Source organism: Callorhinus ursinus, unplaced genomic scaffold, assembly GCF_003265705.2.
Source record: "Callorhinus ursinus isolate GAN/ISIS: 27379988/994484 unplaced genomic scaffold, GSC_fseal_2.0 scaffold21, whole genome shotgun sequence".
Classification (NCBI taxonomy): domain Eukaryota; kingdom Metazoa; phylum Chordata; class Mammalia; order Carnivora; family Otariidae; genus Callorhinus; species Callorhinus ursinus.
Genome location: NW_027397083.1, coordinates 19,143,243 through 19,167,981, shown reverse-complemented (window position 1 = coordinate 19,167,981; position 24,739 = coordinate 19,143,243). Strand labels below are relative to the sequence as shown.

At 39.1% G+C, this 24,739-nt stretch overlaps 1 pseudogene; it reads left to right on the top strand.

The window, feature by feature from the left end:
* Positions 1-2,398: 2,398 nt before the first annotated feature.
* On the top strand, positions 2,399-4,065 carry LOC112829549 (tubulin alpha-1A chain-like; annotated as a pseudogene).
* Positions 4,066-24,739: the final 20,674 nt, after the last annotated feature.

The window sequence follows — 24,739 nt, the reverse complement described above, 5'->3', positions numbered from 1 at the left end:
ACTTAAAGAGTATTAAGGCTGAGAAAAAAAGAAAGGGTCTTGTCCAAGGCCCCATAACTAGGGAATGATTGAACTGAGATTTGAATTCAAGTCTATCTGACTCTAGCGGCTCACTTTTCTGCCTATTCTGCCATTCTATGACACCACTTTTTGGAAGGTGTCAAGAATGCCAGTCCATGGACACTGGGATATTTCCTAATGTGGTCTTTTGGGGGCTTGCCTCACCTGTATTGGTTGTCTAAAGCCCAGGCCATTCTAGGCTGTAAGATGTGAGTATAAGCTGTTGGAAAGGTACTTAGGAGCAATGTCAGAGAGAAAGCATAGGCAGCAGATCCAAAGAAACATCACTAACAGACATCTGACTCATTTGGAGCGTGTTCCAAAGCACACGCAGCCCCCGCACACTCGGTACCTTAGAACTGAACAATGCACTCCCACACCCCATTCCTGAGATAAAGTGTGGGGTTCTTACTGCCAATAGATCAATAGGACCAAATTTATTGCACAAATGAGTTACATGGTAGACTTGTGGCTACATCTATACTATAGAACTCTGAGTGCTTCTGACTTTCTGAAAGACCTTTACAAGGTGGGATTTCTCACTTCCTTCCTAGACAGGATGAGTGCTTGGCTGGACATCTTTAATCTCCCTGAAACTCCCTCAGAAGGTTTTAACATTAAACAGGTGGGAATTGTGCTCCAATACTACATGATAATTTATTCCTATTACATTAAAAAAAAAATTTCAAACCAAATTAAATCAGTACCCTCACCACCACCATTTGCAAAGTACCTGAATAATATGAAAGCTGACACAATTTAGGGGTCTAATAATATGAAGTGTGAAAATATTCTCTAGTAGTCTACAAATGTGGATAAATATAAAAATTAATGGTTTGATTAGGGGGAAAAAAGGATTAAGAAAACAAGCCAGAATGTCAATCAAATGTAATGAAGATCTTCTTTTTTGGTTCTTGCTTTGGAGCTGGTGGAAAAATTATAGTGGATGGTCATCTTAGGAGACCCTGCATTAATATGGGCACCTCTGTTTTCTATGTGTTTATATCACAGTGTTTGAATAATGGAACCTCTTCAAAATAACTGGAATGACAGGAAAGATTTATTATATCTATTATTTATTCAAAAACTACTTACTCAATGTATTCTAGTGTTGGGGGTAAAACAGTGATGAACAAATAGACAAGTTTATCTGTTGTCATGTGGTGTATTCCAGCAGGAATTTGATAATAAACAAATTAAATAAAAGGTCAAACATGTAAAGCTCATTAGCACCCATTTAAGGTGCTAAATGCTATGAGGAAAATAGAGCAGAGTGACCTGGGGCCCGGGGTAAAGAGCATGACAACAGGAACTCTTTCTTTTCTTTTTCTTGACAACCGGAACTCTTATGGGAAGGCTTCTACTAGGAGATGACATTCAAGCTAAGACCAAAGTGACAAGAGAAGTCAGCCATGTTAGGACCAGGAAAGAGAGTCCATGAACTCAAGAGTAGAAGTGTAGGGCCCAGAACCAGGAACTGCAAAGCCATCAGAAAACAAAATAACCATTCCCTTAAGGACCAAATCATCCCGGTCTCTGCTTCTCTCTGTGCCCATCCTCAATTCCTCTCCCTGTAAACCAGCTTTATCACCACTGCTTGACAAAAGTTTATCCAGATTACTGATCTGAGTCACTATTTCACAAATGTAAATTTCAAGAAGAATCAGTTTGGTCCAGTTGGACCAGCTGATTGCCCTTGATTCAATCTATGACTGCTTGGGCAGATTCCCAGCCTCTGCTCTTCATGAAGCAAGGTGAGAAGAGGACAAATTGGTTTGCTAAAAGGGGGTATAGAGTTTTGTAAAGTGGATTTGCTGAGAACACTCTATTCTTTAAATCTCCAAGGGTTGATCTAATTATTCACTCGTTCACTCAAATTAACATGTGATGTAAAGAGCCAACTATATATCTGTTACTCTGTATCTCGGTACAAGGAATGGGCTGAGGAGAGGAGCAGTATGGAACTGGGGTACAACTATGGGAGCAAAAGCTCTATTAGGGAAGATAAGTCATATATAAGATTATCTATGATGTAGAGATACAAGTGCCATAAGAGACATACAAACAGAGCACAAGGTATTTTAGCATAGACAGAAAGATATATATACCTTTGTCCATACGCTATGTATTTAGCCCCATTTCTCAGAGGGGTGCTAGAATTAAAGTTCAAAACCACTGGCAGGATTTTGAATCCACCACTGCCTTCTCATGACATCCTACAAAGTTAATTCCCATCAGAAAAGTAAGCATAGTAGGTGAGGTTAAAGGGTTCTGTCAGGGAAAGTGTTGGCAGGCAGAAGACTAAGTGCTGTATCAATAATAAATGTATGTGGGCAGGTTCTCTTACATCGACCGCCTAAGAGTCGCGCTGTAAGAAGCAACAACCTCTCCTCTTCCTCTCCGCCATCTGCTCGGCAGACGCAAAGCAGCAACCATGCGTGAGTGCATCTCCATCCACGTGCGCCAGGCTGGTGTCCAGATCGGCAATGCCTGCTGGGAGCTCTATTGCCTGGAACACGGCATCCAGCTCGATGGCCAGATGCCAAGTGACAAGACCATCGGGGGAGGAGATGACTCCTTCAACACCTTCTTCAGCGAGACGGGCGCCGGCAAGCATGTGCCCAGGGCCGTGTTTGTAGACCTGGAACCCACGGTCATTGATGAAGTTCGCACCGGCACCTACCGGTAGCTCTTCCACCCTGAGCAGCTCATCACCGGCAAGGAGGACGCTGCCAACAACTACGCCCGAGGGCACTACACCATCGGCAAGGAGATCATTGATCTTGTCTTGGACCACATTCGGAAGCTGGCTGACCAGTGCACAGGTCTTCAGGGCTTCTTGGTTTTCCACAGCTTTGGAGGGGGAACTGGTTCCGGGTTCACCTCCCTGCTGATGGAACGTCTCTCTGTCGATTATGGCAAGAAGTCCAAGCTGGAGTTCTCCATTTACCCAGCCCCCCAGGTTTCCACAGCTGTAGTTGAGCCCTACAACTCCATCCTCACTACCCACACCACCCTGGAGCACTCTGATTGTGCCTTCATGGTAGACAATGAGGCCATCTATGACATCTGTCGTAGAAACTTCGATATTGAACGCCCAACCTACACTAATCTAAATAGGTTGATAGGTCAAATTGTGTCCTCCATCACTGCTTCCCTCCGATTTGATGGAGCCCTGAATGTCGATCTGACAGAATTCCAGACCAACCTGGTGCCCTATCCCCGCATCCACTTCCCTCTGGCCACCTACGCCCCCGTCATCTCTGCTGAGAAAGCCTACCACGAACAGCTTTCTGTAGCAGAGATCACCAACGCATGCTTTGAGCCGGCCAACCAGATGGTGAAATGTGACCCTCAGCACGGTAAATACATGGCCTGCTGCCTGTTGTACCGTGGCAACGTGGTTCCCAAAGATGTCAATGCTGCCACTGCCACCATCAAGACCAAGCGTACCATCCAGTTTGTGGACTGGTGCCCCACTGGCTTCAAAGTGGGCATTAATTACCAGCCTCCCACTGTGGTGCCCGGTGGAGACCTGGCCAAGGTGCAGCGGGCCGTGTGCATGCTGAGCAACACCACAGCCATCGCTGAGGCCTGGGCTCGCCTGGACCACAAGTTCGACCTGATGTATGCCAAGCATGCCTTTGTTCACTGATATGTGGGGGAGGGCATGGAGGAAGGAGGGTTTTCTGAGGCCCTTGAGGACATGGCTGCCCTGGAGAAGGATTATGAGGAGGTTGGTGTGGATTCTGTTGAAGGAGAGGGTGAAGAAGAAGGAGAGGAATACTAAAGTAAAAAATGTCACAAAGGTGCTGCTTTTACAGGGAAGCTTATTCTGTTTTGAACATTGAAAAGTTGTGCTCTGATCAGTTAATTTGTATGTAGCAGTGTATACTCACATACAGTTACTGACCTATGCTTTAAAACACAATGCTTTGTTACAGACCCAAGCTGTCCATTTCTCTGATGGGTTTGAATAAAGTATTCCCTGTCTTAAATGAAAAAAAAAAATAATAATAATAAATGTATGTGAATACTCTACAGCTTGTGATTAAACCAGGCTTTTCAAAGAGTCAACAGAGCAAGGTTTTCAGAAAGATGATTATCTTTGCAGGGTACTACTGTGCTAGTAAAAATGGAGCTGAGATTTTTTGATAAATTATACTGGTATAGCACTTTATATTCCCCCAACAACATTCACATCTATGATCAAATTTTAGTCTAAAAATTAGCAATTGCATTAGAAGTTTTGGAATCAAAGGTCTGCTGCTCTTGATAATAGAAATAAATCTGCTTGGTCCCCATTTCTAGGAGAAAAAATACCTGAGCTGATGTTTAAAAGCCTAAGATGTGAGGAATTGTCAGTCACTCTATATAGGTGTAATAAGATGTGGCATATAATTTTTTTTATTGTTTTAGAGTTCTACAGGGGCCTCAGCAGTTGAAGACAATGAATAGGCAGCAGGCCACATAATCAGGTTATGTAAAAGATGGTGATATTGGATATCCAAACCTTGGTTTAGCAAACACCTTGAGGTTGAAGGTTTGAGGTGTAGATAAAGATGTTTTGGAACAGTTTTTCTACTGCACTGGGTGTAAATGCTCTCAACCACCAACCATTAGCCCAGTGTGGGAAGGAAAAGAGTATCTCTTTCTCATCTAAAGTTAAATGAGGAGATTTTTAAAAGAAAAATCCAAGAGCTGGGTTGTGACTTGAGTGGCCTAAAGTGGTAGAGTAAGAAGACAGAGGCTGAAGAGAGAGTTGTAAGTGACCATACAGAGGAGATCTCACTTTCCTGGCTGTATCTGCCATTGGAGAGGCCCCTATAAGAAGAAATCTTGAAGACCCCAAAATGTGCTCCATAAGAGAAACCCTCAGCTTTGGCACTACTAAACACAGACATCAACTAAACCAAACTATGCCTTCTAAAACTTGCCCCAACCCATCAGTCCTTGACTCTGGAGTACCCCAATAGTAGCAAATGAATGGGGAAAAAAAGAGAAAAGAAGAAGGCAGAATCAACGAAAACCCACCCCCCTTGCCTTTATGACCAAGCCCAAACTGGGAGAAGTGAGAAGAAATCTGAATAAGAGTTTTTGTTAGATTACGCTGGAAATTTTACTATCTGAGAAAGACCAAAAGAGTTGCAAGTTATGCCTGAGATTTCACTCAAGGAAGAAGTATGCTGTGGTTTTAAAATGTGTCCACAAATTTTTGATATTCCCTCCTTCAGGTGGTAGAGTATAATACCCCTTCTTTTGAGTGTGAGCTATACTTAGTGACTCCTTTCTAAATGATAGAATATGGTGGAAGCAATGTTATGTGACTGGCTCATAAAAGGCAAGGCAATTTCTTCCTTCCATTCTTTCTTGGATCATATGCTCTAGAGGAAGTCAGCTGCCGTGCCACGAGGAGATTCATGCAGCCCTTGTCTGGCCTGTACCTGTTTGCAATTTTCATATGCAAACTCAAGCCACTGGAGCAAAATCAGGACTGGCTTCATGCACAGCATCACTCCTTAAGCATCAAAGAGGCCTCAAGATCCCCCATTAATTTCTAAACCAAGGTTTTATCTCTGATAAGATGAACTGTCCCTTGCTACCTATTAGCAGACTTTTACAGCTTTATGAATGAGCACTGTTGACATTTCATTCTTTGTTGTAGGGGCCTATCCTATGCACTGTAGGACAGTTAGCAACATCTCTGGCTTCTATCCCTTGGATGCCCATGGCAACCAAAAATGTCTACAGACATTGCCAAATACCTGCCAGGGGTAAAATTTCTTCCCCTTGAAAAGGCATTTCCCTCTGCTAGAAAACCCAACCCAAACTGTAATACAAAAGGAGCTTACTGGTTCACATGATGAAAAAGTTTAGGCGTAGAACCTACCTCAAAACCAACTAGATCCAGAGGCTCAGATGAAATCACTTAGACTTTGTCCCTCTCCCCTTGCCTGAATCCTTTGGTATTAACTCCGTTTTCATGCAGGCCCTCCCTGTAAAATTATTGCCAAAAATTTTAAATTGCATCTATCATTTTCAAGATCAACTTTTTTTTTTTTTAATTTTATTTATTTGTCAGAGAGAGAGAGAGAGAGAGACAGAGCACAAGCAGGGGGAGTGGCAGGCAGAGGGAGAAGCGGGCTCCCTGATGTGGGACTCGATCCCAGGACCTTGAGATCATGACCTGAGCCAAAGGCAGACACTTAACTGACTGAGCCACCCAGGCATCCCTCAAGATCAACTTTTTTAGAAGTTCTCTATTCTTCAGTAGTTTAATTTTGAATCTCACCCCCACTGGCCTCAATTGAGTCTCAGACTCATCCCTGAACCAATGATTATAGTAATTACATGACATACTGGAGTCTGGGTTATAAGCCCACCCTTAGTATGGGGTCAGTCCTACCCAAACTGAGGTATTGAAATGAGGATGGACTCTTTTCTCTAAAGCAAAATTGGATCTAGTACAACCAAAGTGTTGGGGAATAGAGTAGACATTGGGTGCAAAACTAAGGTTGACACTACAGGTTTACTTTTCCCCAGGATGGATTTGGCTTGCATCCTTTTTGTGCTGAAAAAGAGACAAGGCTGGCCCCCCAAGCTTACCCCTGACCCCAGGCCCCCTCATTAAGAATTATTAGTCACAAAGCCTTGGAGAATCAATAACACCGAGGAAATGACACAGCACATAATTCATCCCCTTGGAAACTTTTCAAAAATATCACCCCACTGATGCAGAGGAGGATTTCTTTGCCTACTATAAATTAGAAAAAAAGAAAGAAAAAGAGAGGAAAGAATCTGAGCTGCCTGACAATTACCTTCACTGGCATCACTCACACTGCAATCACGCCCACACCTCTGTGCCAGCACTCTAGCAACCACAGGCATGCACGCTCACAGCACCCGCACACACCCTCTCACACACCTACCACCTGAGAGTCTGCCCACCAGGCTGGCAATCACACTGGCGACTCAGCACAACCAAAGCCTTCTTCCCCCATGCCCATCATTTCCTAGGTTACCAGCTCCCCAACACCAGAGGGGCTGCAGAGAGGGGAAAGAAATGCCCTCCAGACATGCAGCAAATCCAGCTGCATAAAAAATATGGTCTAGGTTGGTAGAGAAATCCTTCTAGCCAACCTTGCCAGAGGGCTAGCTGCAGGTGAGGATCCTGCTGCTGATAATTCACTCCCCATTCCCTTTCTGAAACATGAGATGCCGGAGGCATTGGTCAGACTTCAGTAACCAGTTTGTGACCCCTAAGCCAAGGGCCATGCTTGCTTGTGCCTGAGCTAAGACAAACTGAATGTAGGCATTACTGAGAGAGATGAGCAGCGTATGAGGAGGAGGAGAATGAAGACAGCGCCAGGAATTCCAAAGAGCAGTCCTCCCCCAGGGAGCTGGGTGCCAGGCTCTGTGGGATGGGCAGGAGACATAAATAGCATTCTCCTGGATCCCTGTGCGGCCGGTAGTGGGTGGGCAGCTGGAACCCTCTGTGACCCAGTTAGAGGACAGCTTTCCGAGGGCTGGAGCTGGCCTCATGTACAATGACTATAATAGCGATAGTGATATTATTTCCTCAACTGTAACATGATGATAACAATATTTAATTTCTCCCTCAGGGTAGTGTTGTGAGGATTAAATAAAATGAAAGATACAGAGCTCATTGAGTAGTGCCTGGCTTATAGTAAAAGCTCAATAAATATTAGCTAATAATAATCATGACAGGCACAGACCTCAGTCCAAAACCTAATCCTACCACTTGTCCAACTCAACCTTGAGTATCATCTCTGAGCTTCAAGTTCCTTAGTTGTGAAATCCTTATTTCAGGTAGGGTGTTTTTTTTTTTTTTTATGAGAATACATAATATATGTAAAATCTCCTTGACTCTATGCCTGATAAATAAGATTTCAGAATTAGCTAGTGATTTCGTCATCATCTTCATCATCACTGCCTTCACCTTTGTGTTTTCTTAACAAATTACATTCAGTACCCCACTTTACTTCATTCGATCCTATATAGTATGTAAATAAACAGGACAGGCATTACCTTCATTTTCCAGATTAGAAAACTGGGCCCAGAAAGGTTAAATGACTCTTCTATAACCAAACAATTAGGAGGAGGTATTTGGGATATACGTGGCCTTTGGATTCTAAGGTGATTCTCACTTATCTTATCACAGCACCTCCCAAGTAGAGTGAGACACCAGTGATCCAGGACGTGTTGTTTATTGAGTGCCTCTTAACGCTACAGGTCCTGATCTAGACACTTCTTAGGCTCAAAAGGATGAACATAGATCCTGGGAAATCTTGTCAGCTGACCCTTACAGGTGTCCTACAATCTATTTTAGGTTGCTCATCTCTCCAAATAGCGCTCCCCCGAAAACTGCATGCTTTCTGACAAGGCCCAGTCTCTATCTAATCCACAGACATACCATCTTGTGTACTATTTAGAAGGCTCAGTTTCTGCATAACCTTCCAGAGCTTTCCTCTTGCCTCCTCCACTTTCCTCCCAGTCTTAAAAAAGACTCCCTTAACCTCATAGCGAGCTGGGTGAGTCATGGGGGAGGAGGCCAGCTTTCTTCATCTCTCCCCCAATAAAGGACCTGTTTTTATTTTGGTTTTGCCATTCCATACACCAGTGCACTAGCAGACCAGGGAGAAAATCCTGGGAAGACCCCAATAGGAAGAACACCTCCCTGCATTCATGCATCAGGCAGGTACCAAACCCCTCCAGGGTCTAACATCTCCCTCTCTCTCCAGAGGTAACATATAGCGTGCAGTCTAGATTATTCTACCATTCACAAGTTCTTCATTTTTCTCGATAAGAACACTGCTCATTAAATGGTCTCTTTTGATATTAATGTGGGTGTCAAAAATGTGGGTTTGTTTGATGAGTGCCCTAACACATAAGCAATTTCTAAAGCAAATGTTAAAAAAGAAAATAAAATGGTTGGGAATGAACTTGTTACACACTTTTACTGTACAAGACTGGTAAGAAAGATCCATCCTTAAAGTGTCAGATTTGACAAGATAAGAGAAATTCAGAGAGGGACTTCAAAGGCACACAAATGATACTGTTTGATGTTGCTCATCTGACACAGATATAAAATGAAACATATTTATCAGAGACTTTTATAAGAGAAATGAGAGGTGGGTATATATCCCTACACCAGAATCAAGCTGTGAAAGGTTGTCACTTGCTTAAATGTTATGTTTCACAATTGGAGAAGTGGTACTCATTTTGAATGGCATCCATTAGTCTCCTACCTAGCTCAAATTCTCTGACGAGAGTTTACAAATAAGAACAAGCCTTCTCAGTGGTCAGAAAAGTTTAATGTTTAAGATGCTTTTTGAGCCAACTCTTAACAATTTCTTTCTTCTGCTGAACTCATACCTTGACCTGCAAATCCCCTCAGCCTCCAAATGAATCCCAAATTTGTACTTCCTGCTTATTTTCCTCATTTAGGGTTAATGTTAATCAGTTAGGGAATGCTTCTGGCCTCATACAGTTATGAGAAATGAGGATATAGGGAAGGCACATGGAGAGGCTTTTGTGGTTCAAGGTCCACAGAAACCAGCCATTGTGACCATGAGCAAACCATTTTCATTCTTTGGAATACACTTGTCTCACTTATAAGCAAAGGCCATTTACTAGAGCAGACACTGCCAGTTGAAATGTCCACAGCAGCAACAGACAGAGTCAGCACAGAAGGCTCTTGAGGAAAACTGAGAGTCAAGGCTCTGGGTTTGAGGAAGCAGTCAGTTGCCAGTGTCAACTGAACTGCAGTTTTACTGATTAACTTTATCAGTGGATGGAAATTTGAACATCACTCACTCATTTAGTCATTCATTCAGTAAGTATTTCCTGGGAATCTGCTATGTTCCAGGCATTGTTCTAGGAATCGGGTTGCAATAAAAAGAAGAAAAAAATCCTTGCCCTTTTGGAGTTTACATTCTGATGGGAGAGACAGACAATAAACAGGTTAATTTTTAAAATACAATTTTAGCTGGGAATAAGTGCCATGAAAACAATAAAGATCTCTATTGTCGGTGGTATGGGGGAACACTGTGAAAAAAACATAGCCCAGGCAAGTTCAGGGGCTTCCTTCCAAACTTTATCATCTCCCATCCATGAAATATCAATAGACCCCTGAACAGAGAAAAATAAACATGCTTAATAGTGTTGCTTCATGGGGAAGTAAAGAAATAAAATAATGAAAAGAATCAGTAAATGGAAGTTTGAATTGTGCTCCATAAGCCAAGGAGAAAGCTGAAGTTGTTCTAGAGCAGATGCCAATGTGGTGCTCAGCCCTGCATTCAGTCAGGATCCTCGAGAGGAAGAAAGTGGTCCCCAGTGAGAAGTACTAACTGGCTCTAGGTGAGAAGCACACACAATATCCCCCAGGACAGGGGGATTTCACATATTAAGTTCAACCAAATATGATCTGTTTTACCTCAGTTAGAACTGCAACTACAGAATATAAAAATACATAAAAGATTTAAAGAACTAAAAGGGCAGAATAAAGGACAAGTAGACTACAAAATACTATGAGAAATGAGGGTCACATTTTTTAAGGGGTCAAATGGATCTCTGTTGCTAGTTTTTCTGGTCGTGAGCTAGGTTATCCAGACCAATGTTCTGCTGAAAACAAAAAAGAATAAAGGTTATGCTGAAATCTCAAACACATTTTTAAGAACTAAAAATATATAAAGGGTTTACAAGGCCCAAATCTAAGCCATTACTTCTCAAATTATGTTCCACCAATGCGTGGGGGCCCCCAAGACCCATTCGAAAGATCTAGGAGGTCAAAACTATTTTCCTAATAATACTAAAATGTTACTTACCTTTTTCATTTGGCTGGCTTGTACTGTTGGTATAAAAGGGATGGAGGGGTGGGAGGGGGAGAGGCAATACTGCTGGTACCTTAGCCCCATTCAAGGCAGTAGCCCCAATATACTAGAAGTCAGAGTACTGGCATTCCAAAAGCCAGTTGCACTAAAGAATACCTTTAATTAAATAGTAAAACTGTGTATTAAATATTGACTATTGAGTATGTCTTTTTAAAATTTTGTGCGATAAAATGGACAGAACACATCAGGTATTTTTGCTGCATACTAAAATATAACATTTGTCAAGTGGGAAAGCCCATGTGCTGGTCAACTGGCTGCTTTTTTCTTGAATCACCACTTTTACTTAAAGGAATGACTGACAGACAAACTACGGTTTTTCGGATTTGGATGTTTTCCAAAATTTTTCCTGAAAATGAATGAAAGAGCCTGTCACTTCAGGGAAAACAACTGACAGTATTTTTTTCCAGTGATAAAGTCTGAGCTTTAAAGAAAAACTAAAGTTTTGGAAAACTTGTATCTGCTACCATGAGCTTGACAGCTTTCCTATACATACTTTTTTTTTTTTAAGATTTTATTTATTTATTTGAGAGAGAGTGAGAGAGATCACAGAGGGAGAGGGAGAAGCAGACTCATCCCTGAGCAGGGAGCTGACGCAGAGCTCTATCCCAGCACCCTGGGATCATGATCTGAGTCGAAGGCAGATGCTTAACCGACCAAGCCACCCAGGCACCCCCATAAAGACTTTTCCGATGATATCCACGCAATATTAACAAATTATAGACTTTCATTTATTTTTTCCAGAAAAGTTTTCCATTTAAACAGAAATTGAGCAGATAGACAAGAGTTTCAATATATACTACCTCTCTCCTATGGTTTCCTTTATTACTAACATCTGCATTAATGTGGTACATTGGTTAAATTGATAAATTGACATTGATACACTACTAACTAAATTCCATAATGTGTGTGTGTGTGTGTGTGTGTGTGTATACATACATATATATATTATGGTTCACTCTTCGCATTGTACAGTTCCATGTCTGGACAAATGCATAATGTCATATATCCACATTACGGTATCATACATAGTGTCAGTGCCTTAAAAATCCTATGTGAGTCACCTATTCATCCCTCCCCCAAATTCATGCTCTTTTTATTTCTGTAGTTTTGTCTCTTCCAGAATACCATAGAGTTAGAATCACATGGTATATTGACTTTTCATACTGACTCTTTCACTTAGCAATATGCATTTAAGTTCTCTCCATCTCTTTTCTTGGCTTGATAGCTCATTTCTTTTTATCACCAACAACATTCCATTGTCTGGATGTACCAAAATGTATGTATCCATTCACCCACTGAAGGACATCTTGGTTGCTTCCAATTTTTTGCAATTACGAGTAAAGCTGCTATAAACATTTGTGTGCAGGTTTTGTGTAGATTTAAGTTTTCCACTCATTTGGATAAGTATCTAGGAGTTAAATCACTAGATTATATGGTAAAATTCTTTCATTTTGTAAGAAAACTTTGAAACTCTCTTCCAAAGTACCATTTTTCATTTCCTCCAACAGCAAATGAGAGTTTCTGTCGCTCCATAGCCTTGTCAGCATTTGATGTTGTCAGATGTTTAGATTTTATTCATTTTAGTAGGTATGAAGCAGTATCTCATTGTTTTAATTTGAAATTCCCTATTTTCATATACTTATTTGCCATTTGTGTATTTTCTTTGGTAAAACATTTTTCAGATCTTTATTATTTACTTTTTTTTAATTGCTGAGTTTTGAAGCTTCTTTGTATATTTTGGATATAAGTCCTTCATCAAATATGTGTTTTGCAAATATTTTCTTCCAGTCCATGTTTTCTCTTTTCTTTCTCTTAAGAGTATCTTTTGCAGAGCAGAAGTTTTATTTAAAATCCAACTTATCAATTTTCTTTCAGGGACTGTGCTTGTGATTGTATCTAAAACCTCACTGCCAAACAGGAGGTCACCCAGATTTTCTCTTCTAGAAATTTTATAGTTTTTCATTTTACATTTAGGTCTATGATCCATTTTGAGTTAATTTTTTGTTAAAAGTGTAAAGTATTTATCTCACTTCATTTTTTTGTTTGTTTGTATGTGGATAGCCAATTGTTTCCAGCACCATTAGTTGAAAAGACTACCCTTTCTACATTGAATTGCCTTTGCTCCTTTGTCAGAGATTGGTTGACTATATATGAATGGGCCTATTTCTCAGTCCTCTCTTCTGTTCCGGTGTTTTGTTTATTCTTTCACCATAACCACTCTGTCTTGGTTACTATGGCTTTATAAGAAGTTTTTCAGTCAGGTCAAGTCAGTCTTCCAAGTTTGTTCCTTTTGTTTTGTATTATGTTGACTATTTGAGACTTTGCATTGCCATATACATATAAATTATTCTTTTAGAATCAGTTTGTCAATATCCATGAAGTAACTTCCTGGAATTTTGACTGGAATTACATTGAATTTATAAATAAAGTTTGGGAGAATTAACATCTTAATAATGTTCCTATCCATGGACATGGGATATCTCCCCATTTATTTAGACATTTGATTTCTTTCATCAGTTTAGTTTTCCTTATATGGATCCTATACATATTTTGAATTTTATGCTTAAGTATTTCTCTTTTCTTGGTGCTAATGAAAATACTATTGTGTTTTTAATTTCAAATTCCAATTGTTCATTTTTGGTGTATAGGAAACCATTAACTTTTCTGTATTAACCTTGTATCCTACAACCTTACTATAAAGCTATAGATCCTGGGCAATTTACATAACTTTTCTAATTAATTCCAGGAGGTTTTTTTGTTTGTTTTTTTTGTTCTGTTTTGTTTTTGTTCCTTGTCATTTCTTGGGATTTTCTACATAGATGATTATAAACAAAAACAGTTTTATTTCTTCTTTCCCAATCTATATTTCTTTTCTTTTTCTTTTCCTTTCTTTTCTTTTCTTGCCTCATTGCATTAACTTGGACAAGTCCCCAGTGATTTACATAGCAGATTCTAGGTATGATGAATAATGGGCCATAATAGATTTTATTTCCCAACCAGGAGAGATATAAAAGCTTCATTGTAACAATTTAATCTTCTGTGATATTTATCTACTTTTGATACAGCTAGCCAGAAAAGTTTACAGTATATATGCAGCTGCAATGGACATTAATCTCAGGGATAGGGGGGCGCCTGGGTGGCTCAGTTGTTAAGCGTCTGCCTTTGGCTCAGGTCATGATCCCAGGGTCCTGGGATCAAGCCCCGCATAGGGCTCCCTGCTTGGCGGGAAGCCTGCTTCTCCCTCTCCCACTCCCCCTGCTTGTGTTCCCTCTCTCGCTATGTCTCTCTCTGTCAAATAAATAAATAAAATCCTTAAAAAAAAATCTCAGGGAGAGGGAATCATCTGCATGACATTTATAAACCTAGTTATTTACCTGATAATCCCAGGGTCTCTTATATGACCATACCCTCCAGTGACCAAATTACTGTCATCTTGACATTTAACTTGATGTGTTGTATTAGATTAAACACAGAGAGATGTTTTATACCAGGAGCTAATAAATATGTTTGGCAGTGGTTTTATTTGTATTGGAAGAAACAACAACTGAAAAGCGTCAGCATCAACCAGGTGATTTTAACTATATCATGAGATCTCATTTCACAACACCAGAGTTATAACAGCAGGAAGCTAATTCTGCAATCACAATTTAGGCAAAGCTCTGACAATGCAAGCTGCTCAATTCCATGTAAACAGGAATAGGAAGCTCTGTAAGGGATTGGGGAAAAGGGAGGGAAGAATGGGCCAGTTATTTCAACTTATTATAGAATAAAAAGTATTCTATTCTGAATATCAGAAGCAATATCGAAGTTTTAGTTACAGTTTAAATAAATGATTTCCCCTAAGAAATCCCTCTTCTTTATATTCACAAACAGCAACATGTCCTTTTCTGCATTCTTTATTTCTGTTATTGCACTCCAGGTTAACTTAGAAACATGGACACTGAAATCTGAGAAATCTAAACTGGAAGGCCACTTAGCTGTAGATACTAGGCAAGTTACATAACTTTTCTAATTCATTTTCTTCATTTGTAAAATTAGGAAAATATTCATATCTACTTTAGATTGTTGAAAGAATTAAGTGAACTAATGCCTGTAAAAGACACAGTGTGGTACCTAATACATAGAAAGATCTTGAAAACACTCTTGATAGTATAATTAATAATAATATCCATGTGACTTAAAGTCCCACTAACTCTAGTTAAAAAAAGAAAATCTGTCACATCCTCCCTTCCTATCTTTCTATTTCTATCTTATTACAGACCCAGAGTACCCACCACTTGGCCCACTTGATAGCCTCCAGTCTCTAGTCTTTCCCCTGTTTTATTTTGCACACAAATGCCAAGTTAATTTCTCTAAAGAACACCCTATTTAAAAACCTTTATTTAGGCCATGGTGTCTACAGAAAAGAGTATAAACTCTTTGCTTTGGCACTCAAGGCCTCCATAATCTGATCACAACCTTTAGCTCTGAATGCCCTATCCTTGGCATGCATTTAAATTCCAGCCAGTCTGAATAGAGCAGCCAAGCTCAGGCTTGATTGAGCTTCACAGTTTCCCAGAATGGTCAGGAGGGAATGAAGCCAGATGGGGAGTGTAAGCTGCATCCAGAGGAAAATGCCAAGGTTTAAAACCATAGAAAAGAAGCCAGATCTGTTGTCAAGACCAAGGGCTAAATGGGAATCAGGAATGATAAAGCCAAGAAGGTCTGAGGGTAATAAAAGCAACCAGAGTGAAATCAAAGAACAAAGACTGAAAAGGAGGAGGGTTCAGGACTTTTTATGTGAACAGGGCTAGAATTGCCAAAAATGCGCTTTCATTTGGTTCTCTTTCTACGATGTGAAGAGAGTCAGCACAGTTGAAAATGTGACTTAAAGAGGACTAGGAAAATAGCACATTGCATAAAAAATTATTAACTTTTTTGTGACATAAAACTATAATATATATGTAAGTAAAATTACTAAGAAAAATTTATTAAATGATTAATATTGGTAGTTGAATTTTACATTAATATGTATACATATATGTATGTAAATATGTAATAAGTCTAACATATTTTATATAAATATGTATTTATATATGCTTACATTTACTATGTGTGTTTATATACTATATAAATACACATTTATATTTTGTGTGTATATGCAAAAATATATAGGTTTACAAAAAAGATATATACTAAAATGTTAACGGTAGTTAAGAGTGGTTTAAGATTAGGCGATTCATTCTATTTTTTTATTTTATTATATTATGTTAATCACCGTACATTACATCATTAGTTTTTGATGTAGTGTTCCATGATTCATTGTTTGTGTATAACACCCAGTGCTCCATTCAATACGTGCCCTCTTTCTTATACATAAGTTGAAATTTTCTGAAGTGAACATATATTAAAATAACAACTACTGGAATAAATTGACTGCCTAAGTCACATAATAAATCAGAAAGAAATTAGTGGTTTATCTCTCCATGAGACATCCTAATCCACTGATTATATAACAGGAAATCAAGAAACAGACTCAGTTATATAAAGAACTTTAATTTCTGAACAAATATACTGATTCTTAAGCCAAACAGTAATAAATAAATGTGAGAGAATAAAAGACATAATCCCACCTACAAATTCAGATATATATCCTCTATGACTATCACCTCCCATGGATATAGGTACTCAGTAGGTTTTAGAGCACTTTTGCAGACACAGTCACATTTGTTCTCAAGACATTCCCTTACATACAGATGTGGAAACCCAGACACAGATTTTTTGAGGGATTTTTGTCAATTTCACAAAGTGACACTGCACAGCAGTGGATACTAGATGGTATCCAGATATTCTTGTGAATAACATAAGGTCTAATATACTTTATAGAACACTTAAGTGCATGGGGATTTTTGTATTTTTTAGGCTAAGTGACATTTTACATGATAAAGCAAGAACATATTTATCTGTTTTTGAAGAAAAAAAATATTTAGAATGACACCAAGTTCTCTATTATGATTGAGTAATATCAGTTTTCTAACAAATAAAAGGAACCAAACTAAAATAGATTTTAAAAAAAGGGGGGGAAGGGAGGGAGGAAAGGATGAAATGAAGGAAGGAGCAAGGGAAGAAGAGAGAGGAGGAAGTAAAGAAAAAATAGATTCTCTAAGCAGGAGAGGTTCATTTTCAGACAAAGGATGGTATTTATTTCCTTCTTTGCACGTTTTCTTACAAATAGTACAATCCCACAAATCCACTGCTAATATGACAACAGGGACTAATTAAACATATAAACTAAGAACTCATTAGAATGGATTGTTGGGATTTGGACTCTGGTGAATTGCCAAACAGAAGAAAAGCAAGCAAGAAGCAAGTCTCCTTCATTCCATCTTAAATGATTTATTATTTATTAAAAGATTCTAAATTTGGATAAACTGTCTCTCAATTTTTTTTTTTTTTTTGGTCCTTGCCTTGAATCCAAAAGTGCTCTAATAAATGGAACAAAATGTATACCACTTCTGGGTAGTTTCACTTCTCTATGTACTGGGCTATCATTCTGTTTTATTACTCCTTTCAGTAATAATCCTTATTGAATTACAGCAATACCCACGGTACCTTCCCTAGTACAGAGAGCTGGGAGTGTTTTCCCATTTCCTCTAAACAGTGGAAAATGCCAGGGAGGAAAACCTGAGCTAGAGTCTAAAGACAATTCTTTCAGCACCATTGTGACCTGATGGAGGCTATCTATGCTGTGAAAGCACCATGTGGGCTCCCTAAAGTGAATGTTTGGTCCATAAATAAAAACAACAAGCAAAAATTTCTGGTTTTCTGCTTGATGACTTTCCATGTTATGATTGCACACATTCCACCCATTCTCTTGAGTCCTGTTCCTACCTCACTTTCTAACCAATGCCCACATCGATCTCTCCTGCCTTTGAACTCATGTATTATCTGTTCCATTCATTTGGCACTTTCCTCATATTGCTTTGCACTGACACCTTTTTCTATGAACATTTTTTGCTATCCTATCTAGACTATCAGTGTAATTCATAACCAACCAGAAAGAAACAAGCCTTATTATGTAGCTTTCTATGCAAAGCTCTGCTTAAGTGGTCATGGGGATGAAAATCATGACTTTAATGGTCTGGCATGGCCTATCTATGACTGTCTATAATAATATCCAAAGAGATTCTTTAAGTCATGACTTTAAGAAGAACTCCCCTCAAAAAAAGGAAGTAATGACAATCTATTTGGTAATTCAACAAATGTATACTGAATATTTACTATTTACCAGGCATTGTTGACACAGATATAGAAGATACAGACCCTGCCCTGAAAGAGCTCAGACTATTGAGAGTTCAGTAAATAAGGATTATAGTAGAGGGGATATTAAAGAGCATTTTGAAATCAGACCTTAGAAGGATTTTGCTATACTGACTTATAAAAGGTATGCAGTGAGGTTCTATTTTAGAATCCCAGATTCTTCTCAATGAAAAATAATTGAAAAGTAAGTCTTTAAACCAGGAGGGTCTTATCTGCCTGAGTGGTTCTTACAGTTTTGTTGAATTTCTCAGGTTTCTCCCCATGTTGTTCTTTTTTCATGCCAAGCTACACAGGTGTGTCACTTTCTTATATCAAGGCCATTATTGAAATTATGGCATTATCTTTTATTTTCCATTAAAAAATTTCCGAAGTTTGGATTTAAAATAAAGAAGCATTTAGCCATTGTTTCACCCAGCTTGGTAAAATGCCTAACTGCAATTATCAGATTTTCTGTTTGTATAGTGCTAAGTGTCCACATCTCTCCCCAAGCACATTGTACATTGGGGGCACTCTGCCCCTTTGCCTCTGAACTTATTCTGAAACTGTCCCAATGGGAGGGATATTAGTTTTCTGGGAGGGTGGGAAAGGAAGAGGAGGGAACACAGTTGGGGAGTGACTTCATTAGTGTCTTGTCCATAAAAAATAACTCTCCCTTTGGATAGAAATGTAAGTAATAAGACAAATCCCTCTGCAGTATTAGTTTACATTGTCCTACCTACTCCTCCGTCAGAGCAGCCATGCAGGAATTTTTAAGCTCCTTAAGGATGGAACAATGGGAAACTATATTTTATAACCCTACTAACAACCTTACTTTCACCACACTCTCAGCACCTAGTACAGTACATAGTAGGCATTTAATATGTGATTGACTGATTCTTAATTTTTTTATGGCAGTTTCCATGACAGAGGTTTTAATGCAAGTTTTCATCATACAAAAATCTGTTTTTACATCCATCATTGAAAAGTCTAGTCCTATACTTTCCAGTAAGGTAGCCACTAGCCACATGTGATGGGAAACATGGTTAGTTCAAGTTGAGATGTGCTGTAAATATAAATATACATTATATCTCACAAACTTGGAATGAAGAAGGTAAAATATCTCAATTTTTACCTTGGTTATATATTGTATGATGATATTTGGGGTTTACATAAAACATTAACTTTACCTTTCTCTTCTGACTTTTTTTTAAAAAAATATAAGTAGAAAGTTGAAAATTATACATGTGGTTTGTATTATATCTCTACTGAACAGCTCTGGTCCAGGCAAGATGAGATTACTTTTTTTTTTTTTTTTTAAGCCAAGTGAATTGTTTGTTTTCATAGTAAGGGCCCAGAAGGAAATAATCCAAGTTGGGATCTATTTGCAGCACTTCTCAGTCAACATATCAAAATGATAAAAAATCGGGAAACTGCACCATGGTGCAGCCTGGGACCAGACAGGAAGAAAGACTTGGAGCAGAGTTTCAGAGTTCCCATGAGGACTTTGATCTAGTCTGTAACAGCTTTCATTGGTATTTTAACAAACTACCTTTAAGTCCTACAGAAAATTAACATAGGTTATACAGTCCAGCTGGCAGTGAGAACTGTTGGGGCTTACTACAATGAAATGGGAGTTGGGATATTGTTTGTTGATGGTGTTATTAAATTATAACCACAAGAAATGAAGCCTATTCATTGAAGCAAATTAGAAATAGACAAAGTAAGCAAATACAGATGAAAGCTCTATCCAGTTTCAGAGCTGAGAGAAGATAGCCATCAATCCTATAAAAGCATTTATGTTTCACTTACCTGTTGCATTAATTAATCGCCACATTTTTCACTGAAAATCATCTTTTCTCATAGGTAATTTTCTTGGGCAAAAAAAATTCCTTCTTTAATGTAACAATAAAATATTTTGAGGGGCACCTGGGTGGCTCAGTTGGTTAAGCATCTGACTCTTGATTTCGGCTCTTGGGGTCATGGGATCAAGCCCCCATCAGGCTCAATGCTCAGCATGGAGTCTGCTTGAGAATCTCTCCCTATGGCCCTCCCTCTGCTCTCTCTCAAAATAAATAAATCTTTTTTAAAAAATAAAATATTTTTTGGGGGGAGGAGCAAGATGGCAGAGGAATAGGAGACCTAAATTTCATCTGGTTCCAGGAATTCAGCTAGATAGGAATCAAACCATTCTTAACACCTACGAACTCAACAGGAGATGGAAGAAAAGAATAGCAGCAACTCTCTGAACAGAAAAGTGACCACTTTCTGGAAGGTAGGATGTGCAGAGAAGTGAATCTGAGGCGATTTCGGGAAGACAGACTGCAGGGGGGAGGGAGCCTCCATCAGCCACTACCAGCAAGCGATAGAGCAGCAGAGCACAAAATTGGAATTTTTAGAAGTCTACTCCTCTGAGGCACATCGCTCCAGTGGCTAGGTGGGGGTGGAAACCTCACTGGGACAGTGTGGGCTCAGGACCCTCAGGGTCACAGAAAGACCGGGGGTGTCTGAGAGTGGCAGAGCTCCCAGGTATCAGAGCAGGAAAGCTGGCTGCAGAGACAGAGCCAAGGAGTGGGCTCTCAGCTCGGGGTTGCCATAAACCATGATACGCGGCACAGTCATACTGCTCTTCCAGCAGGGACCCAACAAGCGGCAGATCCAGGGAGACTCACCTTCCTCCCCTGGGAGGAGCGGCACAGGAGCGCACAGCAGGAATCTACTGGGTTTAGAGACTCCAAATGGGGTCGTGCGCCAGAGATAGAAATGTTCAGTCACAAACCAGGTGAGCATGGAGTGAGGCCAGAGACCAGGGAGACAGGAATGACTGACTGCTTTTCTCTGGGGGCTCAGTGAGGAGTGGGGCCCCAAGTTCTTGGCTCTTCCAGGGCAGAGACTGCGAGGCTGCCAAAGCTGTACAGAAAGCTTCCAGGGAACAAAAGCTACCAAAGAGCAAACCCAAGCAGATTACTTAGCCCAGCCCTGGCAAAGACATTTGAGAACCACAGCAACAGGCCCCTCCCCAGAAGATCAGCAAGAACAGCCAGCCAAGACCAAGTTTACTGATCAATGGGAATGGCAGAACTCCAGCACTAGGGGGATACAGCACACAGAATTCATGGCTTTTTTCCCCCATGATTCTTTAGTCTTTCGAAGTTAATTTTTTTAATTTTCTTTTAATTTTTCTTGAATTTTTATTTTTCCCTTTTTCAACCAACATCTTATCAATCCCTTTTTTAAAAATCTTTTTTATTTTTCATTTTTAGAGTCATATTCTATCCCTTCAGAGTAGTTAACCTTATTTTTGGTATATATATATATGTTATTCTCCCTTTAAAATTTTGGGATACAGTTTCTTCTAACAGACCAAAATACACCCTAAATCTCTAGTGTGTGGCTTTGTTCTAGTCTCTTGCCTGATCACATTCTCTCCATGCTTTTTAACTACTCTTCTTTCTTTTTGCAACCAACTTCTTATCAATTCCTTTTATAAAATCTTTTATAATTTTCATCTTTACAATCATATTCCACCCCTTCATCATATTTACCCTTATTTTTCTACATATATAAGTTTTTCTTTAAAATTTTGGGAGGCACTTTCTTCTAACAGACCAAAATACTCCCAAAATCTAGTATGTGGCACTGATCTATGCACCAGCCTGATCATACTTGATCATATTCCTTTTTTTTTTTACTCTTTTTCTTTTTTCTTTCCCTTTCCTTTCCCCCGGTTTCAGGTCCCTTTGGATTTCTTTAGTGTATATTTTTCTGAGGTCACTGTTACCCTGTTAGCATTTTGTTCTCTCATTCATCTATTCTCCTCTGGACAAAATGACAAGATGGAAAAAATCACCTCAACAAAAAGAATAAGAGGCAGTACCGACTGCCAGGGACCTAATCAATACAGACATTAGTAAGATGTCAGAACTAGAGTTAAAAATGACGATTTTGAAGATACTAGCTGGGCTTGAAAAAAGCATGGAAGATCTTAGAGAAACCCTTTCTGGAGAATAAAAGAACTAAAATCTAACCAAGTCGAAATCAAAAAGGCTATTAATGAGGTGCAATCAAAAATGGAGGCTCTAACTGCTAGGACAAATGAGGCAGAAGAGAGAATTAGTGATACAGAAGACCAAATGATGGAAAATAAAGAAGCTGAGAAAAAGAGAGATAAACAACTACTGAATCACGAGGGCAGAATTCGAGAGGTGATACAATAAAACAATATTAGAATAACTGGGATCCCAGAAGAAGAAGAAACAGAGAGATATTAAAGAGGGTACATTCTGCATGGAGCATTGGGTGTTATGTACAAACAATGAATCATGGAACACTACATCAAAAACTAATGATGTAATGTATGGTGATTAACATAACAATAAAAAATTTTTAAAAAAAGAAAAACTCAAAAAAAAAAAAAAAGAAACAGAGGGGCAAAAGGTATATTGAAGCAAATTACAGCAGAGACCTTTCCTACTTTGGGAAGGAAGCAGGCATCAAAATCCAGGAGACACAGAGAACCACCCCAAAATCAATAAAAATAGGTCAACACCCCGACATCTAATAGTAAAATTTATGTCTCAGAGACAAAGAGAAAATCCTGAAAGCAGCTCGGGAGAAGAGATCTGTAACCTACAATGGTAGAAACATTAGATTGGCAACAGACTTATCCACAGAGACCTGGCAGGCCAGAAAGGATTGGCATGATATCTTCAGAGAACTAAATGAGAAAAATATGCAGCCAAGAATTCTATATCCAGCTAGGCTGTCATTGAAAATAGAAGGAGAGATTAAAAGCTTCCAGGACAAACAAAAACTAAAGGAATTTGCAAACACAAAACCAGCCCTACAAGAAATATTGAAAGGGGTCCTCTAAGCAAAGAGAGGGCCTAAAACTAACATCAACCAGAAAGGAACACAGACAATACAGTAACAGTCACCTTACAGGCAATACAATGGCACTAAATTCATACCTTTCAATAGTTACCCTGAATGTAAATGGGCTAAATGCCCCAATCAAAAGACAAGGCTATCAGATTGGATAAAAAAACAAGACCATCAATATGCTGTCTGCAAGAGACTCATTTTAGACACAAAGACACCTCCAGATTGAAAGTAAGGGGGTGGAAAATCATTTACCATGCTAATGGACATCAAAAGAAAGCTGGGTGGCAATCCTTATATCAGACAAATTAGATTTTAAACAAAAGATTATAATAAGAGATGAGGAAGGACACTATATCCTCCTTAAAGGGTCTATCCAACAAGAAGATCTAACAATTGTAAATATCTATGACACTAACATGGGAGCAGCCAATTATATAAGCCAATTAATAACAAAAGCAAAGAAACAGATCGACAACAATACAATAATAGTGGGGGACTTTAACACCCCCCTTGCTGAAATGGACAGATCATCTAAGCAAAAGATCAACAAGGAAATAGACTTTAAATGACACACTGGACCAAATGGACTTCACAGACATATTCATAACAGTCCATCCCAAACCAACAGAATACACATTCTTCTCTAGTGCCCATGGAACATTCTCCAGAATAGATCACATCCTAGGTCACAAATCAAGTCTCAACCGGTACCAAAAGATTGGGATCACTCCCTGAATATTTTCAGAACACAATGTCTTGAAACTAGAACTCAATCACAAGAGGAAAGTCAGAACTAAAATACATGGAGGCTAAAGAGCATCCTACTAAAGAATGAACGGGTCAACCAGGAAATTAAAGAAGAACTAAAAAAATTCATGGAAACCAATGAAAATGAAAACACAACTGTCCAAAATCTTTGGGATACAGCAAAGGCAGTCCTGAGAGGAAAGTATATAGCAATACAAGCCTTTCTCGAGAAACAAAAAAGTTCTCAATACCCAACCTAACCCTACACCTAAAGGAGCTGGAGAAAGAACAGCAAATAAAGCCTAAACCCAGCAGGAGAAGAGAAATAATAAAGATCAGAGCAGAAATCAATGAAATAGAAACCAAAAGAATAGTAGAACAGATCAACAAAACTAGGAGTTGGTTCTTTGGAAGAATTAACAAGATTGATAAACCCCTGGGCAGACTTATCAAAAAAGAAAAGAGAAATGACTCAAATAAATAAAATTATGAATGAAAGAGGAGAGATCACAACCAACACCAAAGAAATACAAACAATTCTAAGAACATATTATGAGCAACTCTATGCCAGCAAATTAGATAATCTGGAAGAAATGGATGCATTCCTAGAGATATATCAACTACCAAAACTGAACCAGGAAGAAATAGAAAACCTAAACAGACCTATAACCACTAAGGTAATTGAAGCAATAATCAAAAATCTCCCAACAAACAAAAGCCCAGGGCCAGATGGCTTCCCAGGGGAATTCTACCAAACAGTTCAAGAAGAATTAATACCTATTCTTCTGAAACTGTTCCAAAAAAATAGAAATGGAAGGAAAACTTCCAAACGCGTTTTATGAGGCCACCATTACCTTGAT